The sequence below is a fragment of the Salmo salar genome, chromosome ssa15 (assembly GCF_905237065.1).
Source record: "Salmo salar chromosome ssa15, Ssal_v3.1, whole genome shotgun sequence".
Lineage (NCBI taxonomy): Eukaryota > Metazoa > Chordata > Actinopteri > Salmoniformes > Salmonidae > Salmo > Salmo salar.
Genome location: NC_059456.1, coordinates 55,806,875 through 55,822,506, shown reverse-complemented (window position 1 = coordinate 55,822,506; position 15,632 = coordinate 55,806,875). Strand labels below are relative to the sequence as shown.

General features: G+C 43.6%; 1 long non-coding RNA gene across 1 annotated transcript; it reads left to right on the top strand.

Moving 5' to 3' along the window:
- Positions 1–212: 212 nt before the first annotated feature.
- Positions 213–5,813, top strand: LOC106571764 (uncharacterized). The gene is made up of 2 exons (XR_001320999.2): positions 213–2,205; positions 5,353–5,813. It is a non-coding gene; the product is annotated as an uncharacterized lncRNA (long non-coding RNA).
- Positions 5,814–15,632: the final 9,819 nt, after the last annotated feature.

The window sequence follows — 15,632 nt, the reverse complement described above, 5'->3', positions numbered from 1 at the left end:
TTTTCTTTTGATTTTCCCATGATGTCCAGCAAAGAGGCACTGAGTGTGAAGATAGGCCTTGAAATACATCCACAGGTACACCTCCAATTGACTCAAATGTTGTCAATTACCCTATCAGAAGCTTCTAAATCCATGACATCATTTTCTGGAACTTTCCAACCTGTTTAAAGCCACTGTCAACTTAGTGTATGTAAACTTCTGACCCACTGGAATTGTGATACAGTGAGTTGTAAGTGAAATAATCTGTCTGTAAATAATTGTTGGAAAAATGACTTGTGTCATGCACAAAGTAGATGTCCTAAACGACTTCCCAAGACTATAGTTTGTTTACAAGAAATTTGTGGAGTGGTTGAAAAACAAGTTGTAATGACTCCAACCAAGTGTATGTAAACTTCCGACTTCAACTATATACCAATGGTTTACATCTTGTGGTAAACCCTCTGTATTTTCTCTGGTGAAGTCTATTCTTGATTGTTGACTTTGACACAGATATGCCTACCTCCTGGAGGGTGTTCTTGATCTGGCCAACTGTTATGAAGGGGTTTTTCTTCACTAGGGAAAGAATTCTGTCATCCACCACAGTTGTTTTCTGTGGTCTTTCGGGCCTTTTGGTTTTCCTGAGCTCACCAGTGCGTTCTTTCTTTTTAAGAATATACCAAATAGTTGATTTGGCCACACTTAATATTCTCGCTATCTCTCTGATGGGTTTGTTTTGATTTTTCAGCCTAATGATGGCTTGCTTCATTGGCAGTGACAGCTCTGGACTTCATATTGAGGATTAACAGCAACAGATTTCAAATGCAAATGCCACACTTGAAGTCAACTCTAGACCTTTTATCTGCTTACTTGTAAATTAACTAATGAGTGAATAACACACACCTGGCTTTGGAACAGCTGAGCAGCAAATTGTCCAATTACTTTTGGTCCCTTAAAAAGGTGTATGCAAATAGATCATACAAGTGGTTAGGCATTTTCAACAAACAAAATATTTCTTAAAAGGTCTAGAAGAGTAGTAGTCAATTTCTCCTCAACGCTCAAACATGAAAGACTATAGTGCATGTTGTTAATGTTAGTTTTGTGTGTGCAATTAAGGGTAAGGCGTGCTGCTTTGTTTTGAGCCAAGCTGCAGCTTTGCTAGGTCTTTCTTTGCTGCACCCAACCACTTTACCAGACAGTAATCAAGATGGGACAAGATTAAAGTTGATCTTTGTGTCAAAAATGCAGAACATCTTTTTATTACAGACTATCATTTTATGTGTGCTCCCCATTTTCACAACTTTGTCTATATGACTTGACCATGACAACTGACCATCCAATGTTACTCCTAGGAGTTTAGCTTCTTCAATAAGTTCAATGGTCACACCCTTTATGCACAACTCCACTTGAGGTTTTGTTGTAAGAGTACTTTGAACCAAATAGAATGATTTTGGTTTTAGATGCATTGAAGACCTTTTTATTGTCAATTGCCCATTCTGACACTGACTGTAAATAAGAGTCTCAGTGAGCTTACTTGCTGTAAGTGCTGATGTGTAGTGTGCAATCATCAGCACATAGTCGTTTTAGCTTCTTGTAAGACAAGTGGCAAATCATTTGTAAAAACAGAGAAGAGTAACAGCGCAAGGCAACTGCCCTGAGGAGTACCGCACTGTACATATCTGATGTTAGAGAAGCTTCTATTGGATAAGTAACTCTCCAACCATGTGATGTCAGGTGATGTAAGGCCCTAACAAGTGAGTTTTTTTCAATAAAAAATGTGGATAAATAACATCAAAGGCTGCACTGAAATCTAGCAATACAGCTCCAACTATCATCTTATTATCCATTTACTTTTAGCCAATCATCAGTCATCTGAGTCAGTGCAGTACAAGTTGACTGCCCTTCCCTACAGTATATGCATGCTGAAAGTCAGTAGTGAACTTGTTCTTTAATATAAAAAATAGCATTGCTGATGCCATCTTTTTCTCCCTGTGTGATGACATTTCCTTTTCCTGTGCAGGTGGGCTCTCCCGTCAACATGAGTCTCCTGCTGCTCCTGCCCCAAATACACACACACACACACACACACACACACACACACACACACACACACACACACACTATTATGAATGTTCCCCTATTTACATGTTTGTGTGTTCTGTGTCAGAAGTGAGCGATGGTAAGCTTTGAGAAGAGGTTGTCTGGTGTGGGAAGAGGACATACAGAAAGGTGACATATTAGTCTTTCCCTACACCCTACCCTTATCCCCTACTCTCACCTTAGCCCCTTCATCTTAAACCACTAACCCTTAAATTTCCAACCTGACCTGATGCGATTAAGATTATCCTACCAACGGGACATTAAAAACTGTAACATCTTATGGTTCACCGAGACATGGCTGAACGACGATACGGACAATATAGAGCTAGCGGGATTTTCCATGCACCGGCAGAACAGACGTTACCTCTGGTAAGACGAGAGGTGGGGGTGTGTGTCTGTCAATAACAGCTGGTGCGCGATGTCTAATATTAAAGAAGTCTTGAGGTATTGCTCGCCTGATGTAGAGTACCTTATGATAAGCTGTAGACCACACTATCTACCAAGAGAGTTCTCATCTATATTATTCGTAGCTGTCTATTTACCACCACAGAACGAAGCTGGCACTAAGACCGCTCTCAACCAACTCTATAAGGACATAAGCAAAGAAGAAAATGCTCACCCAGAAACAGCGCTCTTAGTGGCCGGGGACTATAATGCAGGCAAACTTAAATCAGTTTTACACAATTTTTACCAGCATGTCACATGTGCTACCAGAGGGAAAAAAATCCTAGACCACCTTTACGCCTACACACAGAGAAGCATACAAAGCTCTCCCCCGCCCTCCATTTGGAAAATCTGAACATAATTCTATCCTCCTGATTCCTGCTTACAAGCAAAAACTAAACCAGGATGTACCAGTGATTCGCTCAATATGGAAGTGGTCAGATGACGCAGATGCTACACTACAGTACTGTTTTGCTAGCACAGACTGGAATATGTTCCAGGATTCATCCAATGGCATTGAGGAGTACACCACCTCAGTCAATGGCTTCATCAATAAGTGCATCGACAACGTCATCCCCACAGTGACTGTACGTACATATCCCAACCAGAAGCCATGGATTACAGGCAACAGCCGCATCGAGCTAAAGGCTAGAGCTTCCACGTTCAAGGAGCGGGAGACTAATCCGGGCTGACCAGTGACGTAAGCCTACCAGATGAGTTAAATGCTTTTATGCTCATTTCGAGGCAAACAACACTGAAGCATGCACGAGAGCACCAGCTGTTCTGGATGACTGTGTGATAACGCTCTTGGTAGCTGATGTGAACAAAATCTTTAAACAGGTCAACATTCACAAAGCTGCTGGGCCAGACGGATTACCAGAACGTGTACTCAAAGCATGCACGGACCAACTGGCAAGTGTCTTCACTGACATTTTCAACCTCTCCCTGACTGAGCCGTAATACCTACATTTCAAGCAGACCACCATAGTCACCGTGCCCAAGGAAGAGAAGGTAACCTGCCTAAATGATTACCGCCACGTCGGTAGCCATGAAGTGCTTTGAAAGGCTGGTCATGGCTCACATCAACAGCATCCTCCCGGACACCCTAGACCCACTCCAATTTGTATACCGCCCCAACAGATCCACAGATGATGCAATCTCAATCGCACTCCACACTTCCCTTTCTCAACTGGACAAAAGGAACACCTATGTGAGAATGCTGTTCATGGACTACAGCTCAGCGTTCAACACCATAGTGCCCACGAAGCTCATCACTAAGCTAAGGACTCTGGGACTAAACACTTCCCTCTGCAACTGGATCCTGGACTTCCTGATTGGCCGCCCCAGGTGGTAAGAGTAAGCAACAACACGTCTGCCACACTGATCCTTAACACTGGGACTCCTCAGGGGTGTGTACTTAGTCCCCTCCTGTATTCCCTGTTCACCCACGACTGCGTGGCCAAACACGACTCCAACACCATCATTAAGTTTGTTGACGACACAACAGTGGTAGGCCTGATCACCGACAATGATGAGACGGCCTATAGGGAGGATGTCAGAGAACTGGCAGTGTGGTGCCAGGACAACAACCTCTCCCTCAATGTGAGCAAGACTAAGGAGCTGATCGTGGACTACAGGAAAAGATGGGCCGAACAGACCACCATTAACATCGACGGGGCTGTAGTGGAGCGGGTCGAGATTTTCAAGTTCCTTGGTGTCCACATCACCAACGAACTATCATGGTCCAAACATACCAAGACAGTTGTGAAGAGGGTACGACAAAACCTTTTCCCCTCAGGTGACTGAAAAGATTTGGCATGGGTCCCCAGATCCTCAAAAGGTTCTTCAGCTGCACCTAGAGAGCATCCTGACCAGTTGCATCACTGCCTGCTATGCAGGGGCGGTTCTGGGGGGGGCAGTGCCCCTGTGACAACAATTTTGGACCCCCTTGTGGCCCCCCTAAATGTGGAGTATGAAATTAAATCATGTTTACATAACATTTTTGCTATCGTTCTTTTTTTACATCCGTTATTAGACAGTGGCAACACGGAACACTAATGATTATGAACATGGTCTTTTGCCTGCTAATGCCTGCAATGCAGTGAAGAAAACGATATGACAACAATAACGTCTAATGTAACTGGCCCCTCTAACAGTACAACTGGCCCCAGTTGAAATGGTCTAGAACCGCCACTGCTGGTATGGCAACTGCTCGGCATCTGACTGTAAGGCGCTACAGAGGGTAGTGTGAACGGCCCAGTACATCACTGGGGCCAAGCTTCCTGCCATCCATGACCTATATAATAGGCGGTGTCAGAGGAAAGCCCATAAAATTGTCAGACTCCAGTCACCCAAGTTATAGACCGTTTTCTCTGCTACCACACGGCAAGCGGTACCGGAACGCCAAGTCTACGACTAAGAGGCTCCTGAATAGCTTCTACCCCCAAGCCATAAGACTGCTGAACAATTAATAAAATCGCCACCGGACAATTTACATTGTTCCCCCCCCTTTTGTACACTGCTGCTACTCACTGTTTATTATCTATGCATAGTCACCCACATGTACAAATTACCTCAACTAACCTGTACCCCACACTCTGACTCGGTACCGGTGCCCCCTGTATATAAACCTCATTGTTGTTATTCTTATTGTGCTACTTTTTTATTACTTTTTATTTTAGTCTACTTGGTAAATATTTTCTTATTTCTTGAACTGCACTGTTGGTTAAGGGCTTGTAAGTAAGCATTTCACTAAAGTCTACACTTGTTGTATTCAGCACATGTGACATCGTTTGATTTGATTGTGTGTGTGTGTGTGTGTGTGTGTTATAGGAGAAGTACCTGTGGCAGCACTCGGAGCTCCACGCCATGATGGCCGACTTCTTGTATATCCTGTTACTACGAAAAACTGTGCGACATCTTCATGTTTGCCCGCAAGGACTTCTCCCCCTTTGCCTCCTGCCGACCCCTGGGGGGCACCTTCAACACCTCACCTTGAGGAGATACTGGCTGTGTCTCAATAGTCTAGTAGCTTCCTCTCACAGGCACTTCAGTGAGGACAATACTCTTCTGGTTAGCACTTGTCACTAGTATGTACAGAGGCCCTCAAGATCATCAAATATGAGTTATTTGATGTTTTGTATGTTATTTTGTGCTACTGTTTTTACTGTCTACTGTTTTTGTTTATGTGAGCTGCACTAAAACACATTCCAATCAATTCTGTTGATATGGCAATCACAAGAGTTAGTTATGTCCGTTGGTGTGAATAAAATAAAATGTATTGTATTATGTCATGTCTTGTATATTTTCCATGCTTTACTTCTGTTGAAAAACTCGAGTAACTTTATTTCATTAACTGCTACTTTGCTTTGGCTCTGTGATCACCCCATATATTTGTAAGAATAAAGTTATAATTGAAAATAATGCTAACATTTGGATAACCTTAGCGATATACACTGCTCAAAAAAATAAAGGGAACACTAAAATAACACATCCTAGATCTGAATGAATGAAATAATCTTATTAAATACTTTTATCTTTACATAGTTGAATGTGCTGACAACAAAATCACACAAAAATAATCAATGGAAGTCCAATTTATCAACCCATGGAGGTCTGGATTTGGAGTCACACTCAAAATTATAGTGGAAAACCACACTACAGGCTGATCCAACTTTGATGTAATGTCCGTAAAACAAGTCAAAATGAGGCTCAGTAGTGTGTGTGGCCTCCACGTGCCTGTATGATCTCCCTACAACGCCTGGGCATGCTCCTGATGAGGTGGCGGATGGTCTCCTGAGGGATCTCCTCCCAGACTTGGACTAAAGCATTTGCCAACTCCTGGACAGTCTGTGGTGCAACGTGGCGTTGGTGGATGGAGCGAGACATGATGTGCTCAATTGGATTCAGGTCTGGGGAACGGGCGGGCCAGTCCATAGCATCAATGCCTTCCTCTTGCAGGAACTGCTGACACACTCCAGCCACATGAGGTCTAGCATTGTCTTGCATTAGGAGGAACCCAGGGCCAACCGCACCAGCATATGGTCTCACAAGGGGTCTGAGGATCTCATCTCGGTACCTAATGGCAGTCAGGCTACCTCTGGCGAGCACATGGAGGGCTGTGCGGCCCCCCAAAGAAATGCCCACCACACCATGACTGACCCACCGCCAAACCGGTCATGCTGGAGGATGTTGCAGGCAGCAGAACGTTCTCCACGGCGTCTCCAGACTGTCACGTCTGTCACATGTGCTCAGTGTGAACCTGCTTTCATCTGTGAAGAGCACAGGGCGCCAGTGGCGAATTTGCCAATCTTGGTGTTCCCTGGCAAATGCCAAACGTCCTGCACGGTGTTGGGCTGTAAGCACAACCCCCACCTGTGGACGTCGGGCCCTCATACCACCCTCATGGAGTCTGTTTCTGACCGTTTGAGCAGACACATGCACATTTGTGGCCTGCTGGAGGTCATTTTGCAGGGCTTTGGCAGTGCTCCTCCTTGCACAAAGGCGGAGGTAGCGATCCTGCTGCTGGGTTGTTGCCCTCCTACGGCCTCCTCCACGTCTCCTGATGTACTGGCCTGTCTCCTTGTAGCGCCTCCATGCTCTGGACACTACGCTGACAGACACAGCAAACCTTCTTGCCACAGCTCGCATTGATGTGCCAACCTGGATGAGCTGCACTACCTGAGCCACTTGTGTGGGTTGTAGACTCCATCTCATGCTACCACTAGAGTGAAAGCACCGCCAGCATTCAAAAGTGACCAAAACATCAGCCAGGAAGCATAGGAACTGAAAAGTGGTCTGTGTTTACCACCTGCAGAACCACTCCTTTTTTGGGGGTGTCTTGCTAATTGCCTATAATTTCCACCTGTTGTCTATTCCATTTGCACAACAGCATGTGACATTTATTGTCAATCAGTGTTGCTTCCTAAGTGGACAGTTTGATTTCACAGAAGTGTGTTTGACTTGCAGTTACATTGTGTTGTTTAAGTGTTCCCTTTATTTTTTTGAGCAGTATATATATATATATATATATATATATATATATATATATATATATAACCTTAGCAACACATATCAATGAATTTAATCAGACAGCTGGTAAAGATGTTAAATTATTCATCAATTTAGAGATGGCAATGCATTTACTAACTATGAAATGTTAGTAAATTTAACGTAATAACAAAACTAACAACTTTTAAGTCAAACAATTTCAAAGTCAAGATAAAAATAGGTCCAAAATTTGACACCTTTGATAAAGATTAGCAAAAAAAGACTATAAAATAAATAACACATATAAGGACCAACAAGTAACGTTAGTGTATTTAACTAATGGTGAAAGATAGCTAGCTGGAGCAATGGTCAGGTAAAGTTCCAACGTTAGTCACACAGCTTTTACTTTGAAAATCCTTAGCAGAAATATCCTGTGGCAGACCCTCTTTTCTACACCCACACCATCTCTGTTCAGTAATTAAATCTTGTGGATGACATATAAAAAATTATTAATGCAGTCCAAATGATTATCCGTCTTCGTTATTTAAGTTTGGATGTTGACTGAACGAACGGTACACCGATGGGTCAGTAAGTGTAGAGAATCATTGTACCATCTAAACCACTGTGAAATATCTTTTCAATAACCAAAAATATTGTGTTCTCAGCTGTTTGAAGCTGGTGTACAAAACTGAAAGTAAAAGATGCAAAAATCGAAACTTAAAGATGCCCTATGCAGAAATTGCTCAGCCATTTCCTGGTTGCTAAAGTTCTAACAGTTTGCCTAATTTCAGTTTATGTGACAAACCAAGCAAGTATAGTGTAGAGAATCATTGTACCATCTAAACTGCTGTGAAATATATTTTCCATAACCAAAAATATTGTATTCTCAGCTGTTTGAAGCTGGTGTACAAAACCAAAAGTAAAAGACGCAAAAACAAATCTAAAGAATGGGAAGCATATAAATAGCGCACACAGAACAGCTCTAACGCATCTTAGGCTTGCTTTCAATGAGAATGGAAGATCTCTAACTCAGATTTCTTTGTGAATTTGGTCGGGTCGTCCAAAAATTACACATTGTAGCTTTAATATGATCTAAGATTAGCTAATTACTGATCTCATGGACTTTGTATCTGAGGCTACATATATTTATGTGAGCTAACTTTAACCGTTTCCTGTGTAGCTTATATAAAACTGAACTCATAATGATAATAGGTTGTATTTCTAATAATTCTATTTCTCATAACAAATAATGCCTTATCTTGTTTAGATCGGCTGCAGCAGGGTGCTCTATTCTTCGTGCTACTTCTGCATAGCTTTCTTGTTGGACTGTTGTCTCTTCTGATTGGGGTGTTGTCCTGTTAGCATTAGGGGTAGACGGGTGGGGGGTTGCTGTCCACTAGAAGGGATTTGACGTTGCAGGCTGGAGCTGGTCTATCTGGATGGAGCCTGGTGGTGTAGGGTTGAGCTGGCCTCTGCAAGGTGCCCGATGGAGCAGGGTGGTGTTTGCTGCTCTGGATGGGGCCTGATTTTTATGGTGGAGCTGGCCTCTCTGGAAGGGAACCGATGGTGTAGGGTGGAGCTGACCTCTGGAGGGGGCACGATGGTGCAGGGTGGAGCTAGCCTCTCTGGATGGGGCCTGGTTGTGTAGGGTAGAGCTGGTCTCTCTGGATGTGGCCCTGTGGTGTAGGGTGGAGCTGGTCTCTCTGGGTGAGGGCTGCTGGTCATGATCTTGGAGGATATATGGCAGAGTTTCTCTTATTTTGGTATTTGCTTTGTCCCAGAGCAGTTTCTTTCAGTTTCCTAGAGAACACCTTGACACCCTGTTTGTTCAAGTGTACTAGGTCGTACATCAGCTGGGGGTGAATGTCACGGTGGTTCGCTAGGTAAATATTGTCCAAAAGAGCACAGTGTGGCTGTGTGTGTTGGGAATGGAAAATGCTACTGTGGCCCCAAGATGTCTACACTCAAGTGCCAAATATCTGCAGGAGAGCAAGCTATTTTATCTGTCTATGTGTCTGATTTTCCCAACCAATACTGCTTCACCAGCAACATGCAGAATATTAGACTTGGGATGGTAATGACATTAGATGATGCAAGTCTGGGATGGAGAGAGGGAGAGCTAGACAGAGGTAAAGGGAGAAGGAGGGAGAGAAAGAGAGGGAAGGAAGGAAGAGAGATCATCCTTTAACCTTTCCAATACTGCTGTTAAAGCATTTATACATTGAAGTACACTTTAGAAATACTGTGCTTACCTGAAGTTGATATCATTTTTTCCATTATGTGGTTGAATGATCACAATCAGGGTGTGGTGTGTTGGAGTTGTGACCTGTCTGGTGATTTTCAGATTGAGATAATCCTGTATTGTATTCCTGTGACAGATTCAACTAGTTGATCCTATTTCAGCCACACTCAGTAAATCCCTAGCCCTTGAGTCACTGGCCGCTGCACCGCAGTTCACTGGACTTCAGTGGAACACCATCTGTGAAATTACTTGTATTCGGTGGCCATTGGACCCAGGGAGATCTGGAAAACCAAGTGAATGAACTATATGACTGATTGCAAAAATCACTGAAGCTGGAGACTCATATCTCCCTCACTAGCTTTAAGCACCAGCTGTCAGAGCAGCTCACAGATCACTGCACCTGTACATAGCCCATGTGTAAATAGCCCATCCAACTACCTCATCCCCATACTTTATTTATTTATCTTGCTCCTTTGCCCCCCAGTATCCCTACTTGCACATTCATCTTACACACATCTACCATTCCAGTGTTTAATTGCTATATTGTAATTACTTCACCACCATGGCCTATTTATTGCCTTACCTCCCTTATCCTACCTCATTTGCACATGCTGTATATAGATTTTTCTACTGTATTATTGACTTTGTTTGTTTATTCCATATGTAACTCTGTGTTGTTGTATGTGTCGAACTGCTTTGCTTTATCTTGGCCAGGTCGCAGTTGCAAATGAGAACCTGTTCTCAACTAGCTTAACTGGTTAAATAAAGGTTAAATAAAAAAAATATTAATGATACTGTAATATGGGATCAATTAATCAATTATAATTGGATCAATTGCCAAAGGGAACGCAGAATCTCTTGAATTTTAACAAACCAAGCCCTCATCAACACTTCCTACAGTATCAATACTTCTGGCTGATTCTTTAAGACAGTACAAGAGCAGTGAAACACTCAGTCGCCCAGGGGCATGCATGAATTCCTATAAAATAACCAGCCAGGTCGCACCAGATACACTTCAGTATCCGAAGTTTTTACAGGTCCCCAGGACGTCGGAAGATTCCTTCAATACCGTCCACTAGGGGCAACGTGAGCCCCTATTACCATCTCGTAGGCTCACGCTTGCTAGGGCGCTGTGGAGGGGGATAGAAGAAGGACTTAAACCACGAGCTACGGCTCTGAGGATTATGGGTTCAATCCCAGTGCTAGGCAGTCTAGTGATGTGCAGGTTGACTCATAACGAGCGGGTTGAATAAAGAGAAACTGTACCTTGAAATATCCATAAAAGTATAATTCTTCTGCAATTTAAATAGGCTACATTGAGGTTTTTCGTTCATTATTTTAGGTTATGTGGTATTGTTCCGCCCCTTCAAGCCAGTGCCTCCACTCCTCCAACGCCATCTTGGCTGCCAGAAGTTCCCGATTTCCTACATCATAGTTTCTCTCAGCAGGATTGAGACAATGGGACAAGAAGGCACAGGGATGCAGCTTTTGGTCCTGGGCAGACCACTGTGACAGGACGGACCCCACTCCAAAGTCAGAAGCGTTGACCTCAACCACAAACTGATGGGATGGGTCTGGATGGATGAGGATGGGGGCTGTAGTAAACCGATGCTTAAGCTCCAAAAACGCCCTGTCAACAGCTGGGGACCATGTGAACGGCACCTTGGGAGAAGTGAGTGTCGAGAGGGGAGAAGCCAGGATGCTGTAGCCCCGAATGAAGCGGTGGTAGAAATGAGCAAATCCTAGGAAACGTTGCAGCTGCACTCTGAATGTGAGTTGGAGCCAATCCACCACCGCTCTCACCTTTTCAGGATCCATCTGAACATTCCCTTCAGAAAAGAGATAGTGGAGCGATGGAATTCACACTTCTCTGCTTTCACAAACTGGTTCTCCAGGATGCGCTGGAGGACTTGTTGAATATGGAGGACATTTCCTTGTGCAGAACGGGAGAAAACAAGGATGTCATCCCGGACACTGGAGAATCGAACGCCCTCCTCACCTCCGCCATGAAATCCTCCAGACGAAGGCAAATGGCGGATTGTTGCTCCCAAACCGTCGCAGCCCAGGTGAGCACCCTTCCAAATATTATCAGATATACTATTTTCGAAAAATCCGAAGGGAACGAAGAGGGCTACAGCTCAAAGATGAGGGAGCACTGGGAAAGAAACACCCGGTATATTCCAGGATCCCCAGCATAGAGCTCCGGAGGAGGTAAGCGGGGTTCTCGGGAAGCCTGGGTAGACTGTACAAAATCACCACTGAGCGTCCGGGAGATTTTCGTTGTGGCATGCTGCCTGATAGATAGTCCACGGAATTGATACCAATAATGTTTTGAAACCCTGGTCGAGGCATTCCGCCAGCGTGTGGAGTCCTTCCATAAGGTCCTGGAGTAGCTCCTCTTGTCTTCCAAAGGTGGCTCCATGCATGGAGACAGTGTTGTGGAGCTGGTCCAAGTCTGCTGTGTCAGTCATGGCCAGTTCGTACTGTAACGACACAGGATGAGACCCAGATGCAGACACAGATGGTTCGAGTCTCTGATATTTATAAAAATACAAAGGGCAGGCAAGAGGAAGGTTAAGGACAGGCAGAAGTTCGTAATCCAGGTCAGAGTCCAAAAGGTATAGGGCAGCAGGCAGGCTCGAGGTCAGGGCAGGCTGAACTGTATGGCAGGCGGGCTCAGTGTCAGGGCAGGCAGAAAAGGTTGGAACCGGGAGGACTATAAATGTCAGGGATTTCGTCGTCGTCAGACGATATGGCGAAATCATCGTCGGAAAAGGAGGACCAAAATGCAGCAGGACTGTGTTTGTTCATTTTGAACATTTATTAACTCAAAATGAATACCAAAAACAACAAAACAAACTCACGATATACTGACAGTCTTCTCAGGCTCATACATGCTAGACAAAGAACAATCTCCCACAAATGACAAACACAACCACACCCTAATATATGGGACTCTCAATCAAAGGCAAAGAGAAAACACCTGCCTTCAATTGAGAGTCCCAACCCCAATTAATCAACCATAGAAACACACTCACTAGACTCCACATAGAAATACATAAACATAGACCATAATCCAAAAACCGGGAAATACTAAATCAAACGCCCTTTTACCAAAACACCACCCCGAACCACATAAAACAAATACCCTCTGCCACGTCCTGACCAAACTACAATGACAATTAACCCTTATACAGGCCAGGACGTGACAATAAAAAACAGGCGTACGGAACAACACGCTGGTAAGCTTGACGAAACAAGATGAACTGGCGACAGGCAGACAGAAAACACAGGTATAAATTCACAGGGGATAATGGGAACAAATGGGAGACACCTGGTGGGGGGTGGAGACAAGCACAAGATAGGTGAAACAGATCAGGGTGTGGTAGTCTGGTAGTGAAAAACGTAGGCCTAAAGCACATTTTCCACACTTCCAGCCAATGACCCATCAACATTCTAACAGTCTAATCATTTGGTTGTGTTTATCAAGGTCTTAGGTAATGTTAGATACTAAAAAGCAATTATATCAAAGAACATAATTGTTTTTCCTATAGTTGTACATTTAATATGCTGGTAGAAATTAGGTAAAACGGATTTAAGTTTCCCTGCAGTAAAGTCCACTAGGCGCGCTGCTCTGGATGAGCATTTACCTGTTTGCTTATGGCCCTATACAGCTCGTTGAGTGCCATCTTAGTGCCAGCATCGGTTTGTGGTGGTAAATAGACAGCAACAAAAAATATAGATGAAAACTCCCTTGGTAAATAGTGTGGTCTACAGCTTATCATGAGATACTCTACCTCAGGTGAGAAAAACCTTGAGACTTCCTTAATATTAGATTTCGTGCACCAGCTGTTATTTACAAGTAGACACAGACTGCCACACCTTGTCTTACCGGAGGCAGCTGTTTTATCTTTCCGATGGACCAAAAACCCCGGCAGCTGTATGTTATCCATGTCATCGTTCAGCCACGACTCTGTGAAACATAAGATAATACAGTTTTAAATGTCCCGTTGGTAGGATATCCTTGATCGGAGCTCATCCATTTTGTTATCCAATGATTGCATGTTGGCTAATAGGACTGATGGTAGAGGGGGTTTACTCACTCGCTTTTGAATTCTTAGAAGGCAGCTCAACCTCCGCCCCCTTTTTCTCTGTCTTTTCTTCCCGCAAATGATGGTGATTTGGGCCCTTTCCCAAGAAAACAGCATATCCTACGTGTCGGACTCGTTAAAGACAAAATCTTCGTCCAGTTCGAGGTGAGTAATCGCTGTTCTGATGTCCAAAAGTTATTTTCTGTCATAAGTGACGGTAGCAGCAACATTATGTACAAAATCAGTAAAAATAAAAAAAAATCACGTTGTTTGTAACTTAACAAAATAGCACAGTTGGTAAGGAGCACGTAAAATGTCAGCTATCCCCTCCGGCGCCATTCGTTCACTAATGATACAATGTAGTCAAGCTCAAGGCATATTTCTGTCCACAAGTCAACACAGAATATGAAACCTACGCTTTCAGACAACTGAGACATAATGAAAACTAAACCTTGGATGCTTACCACACAAGATTGAGGCAATTAGCATCCACATGCGAGTTTGAAAACGTCACAGATAATACTAAGCTGCAGTTCCGCGCGCCTCCGCTGGATGGCGCTAACATATGGTTCAATGGCTCTCCAACAACTACTTGGTACAGACAGGGCACAAGAGATGTCGGATAAACAAGCTGCAGGCATAGAGAATGCTCAATCAAAATTACAAAAATAACTTTCAGTGTGTGCTGTACAAAGGAAAAAGTATAACAAAGCCAGGGCAACAAAAATGAAAGTGACAAACGTCAAAACAGAACATGCAATAAACTATGGAGGAAAATTCCCAAAGGATGTGGAAAGTTGAATCACTTTAAAAAATGCTTTAGATCACAAACCACCGAGTCCACTCCTCCAGTTGCTGAAAAACTAACCCAACAGCGTCCGAAACACAAAGTGCATAAAGTGCAGTCACATGATGTCATGAAAACAGAAAAACAAGACACCTCAACAAGCTCTGATGATGATTATGTGTGTGTTGTGTGTACACTACAGAAACCGTCACAACCACACATCCAAGTTACCATTATGAACACAACTGTGGATGTTATTGTTGATTCGGGAGCAAGTGTTAACATTGTTGATGATGTCACATATGACAAGTTAAAGCCCAGCTGTGAAGTAAAACAGGCTAAGGCAAACATCTTTGCTTATGGCACATCCAAACTACTTACACTGAGAGGAAAATTCACAGCATCAGTCTGCTCCAAGACAAAGATGGTGGACACCACTTTCTATCTAATCAAAGGTGACTCTGGCTCACTACTTAGCTGTCAGACAGCAACAGACCTTGGACTTCTGAAAATAATCAACTCTCTGTCCACTCCAAGTGAACCTGCTGATGGTTCATTCATAAGCCAGCAAACCAATAAATACCAGGACCTCTTCCAAGGTATAGGAAAACTCAAAGACTTTCAAGTGAAGCTTCACATTGATGACACAGTGCAAACAGCAGAACAACCACACAGGAGGATTCCTTTTGACATGAGAGAAAAAGTTCAACGTGAGCTTGACACACTAAAAAGCCAAGACATCATCGAAAAAATCAGCGGGGCCAACGCCAAGGGGTATCCCCCATGGTGGTCACACCAAAACGCTTGCTAAAGTTTGTGCTGTGTCGACATGCGCCTTCCTAATACAGCAATACAACGTGAACGACACATCGCACCAATGGTTGACAACCTCATCCATGATCTGAATGGAGCATTGGTATTCTCCAAGCTATATCTTAATGCTGGATACCACCAGCTTGAGTTACATCCAGACTCAAGGTATATCACAAACTTCACTACACAT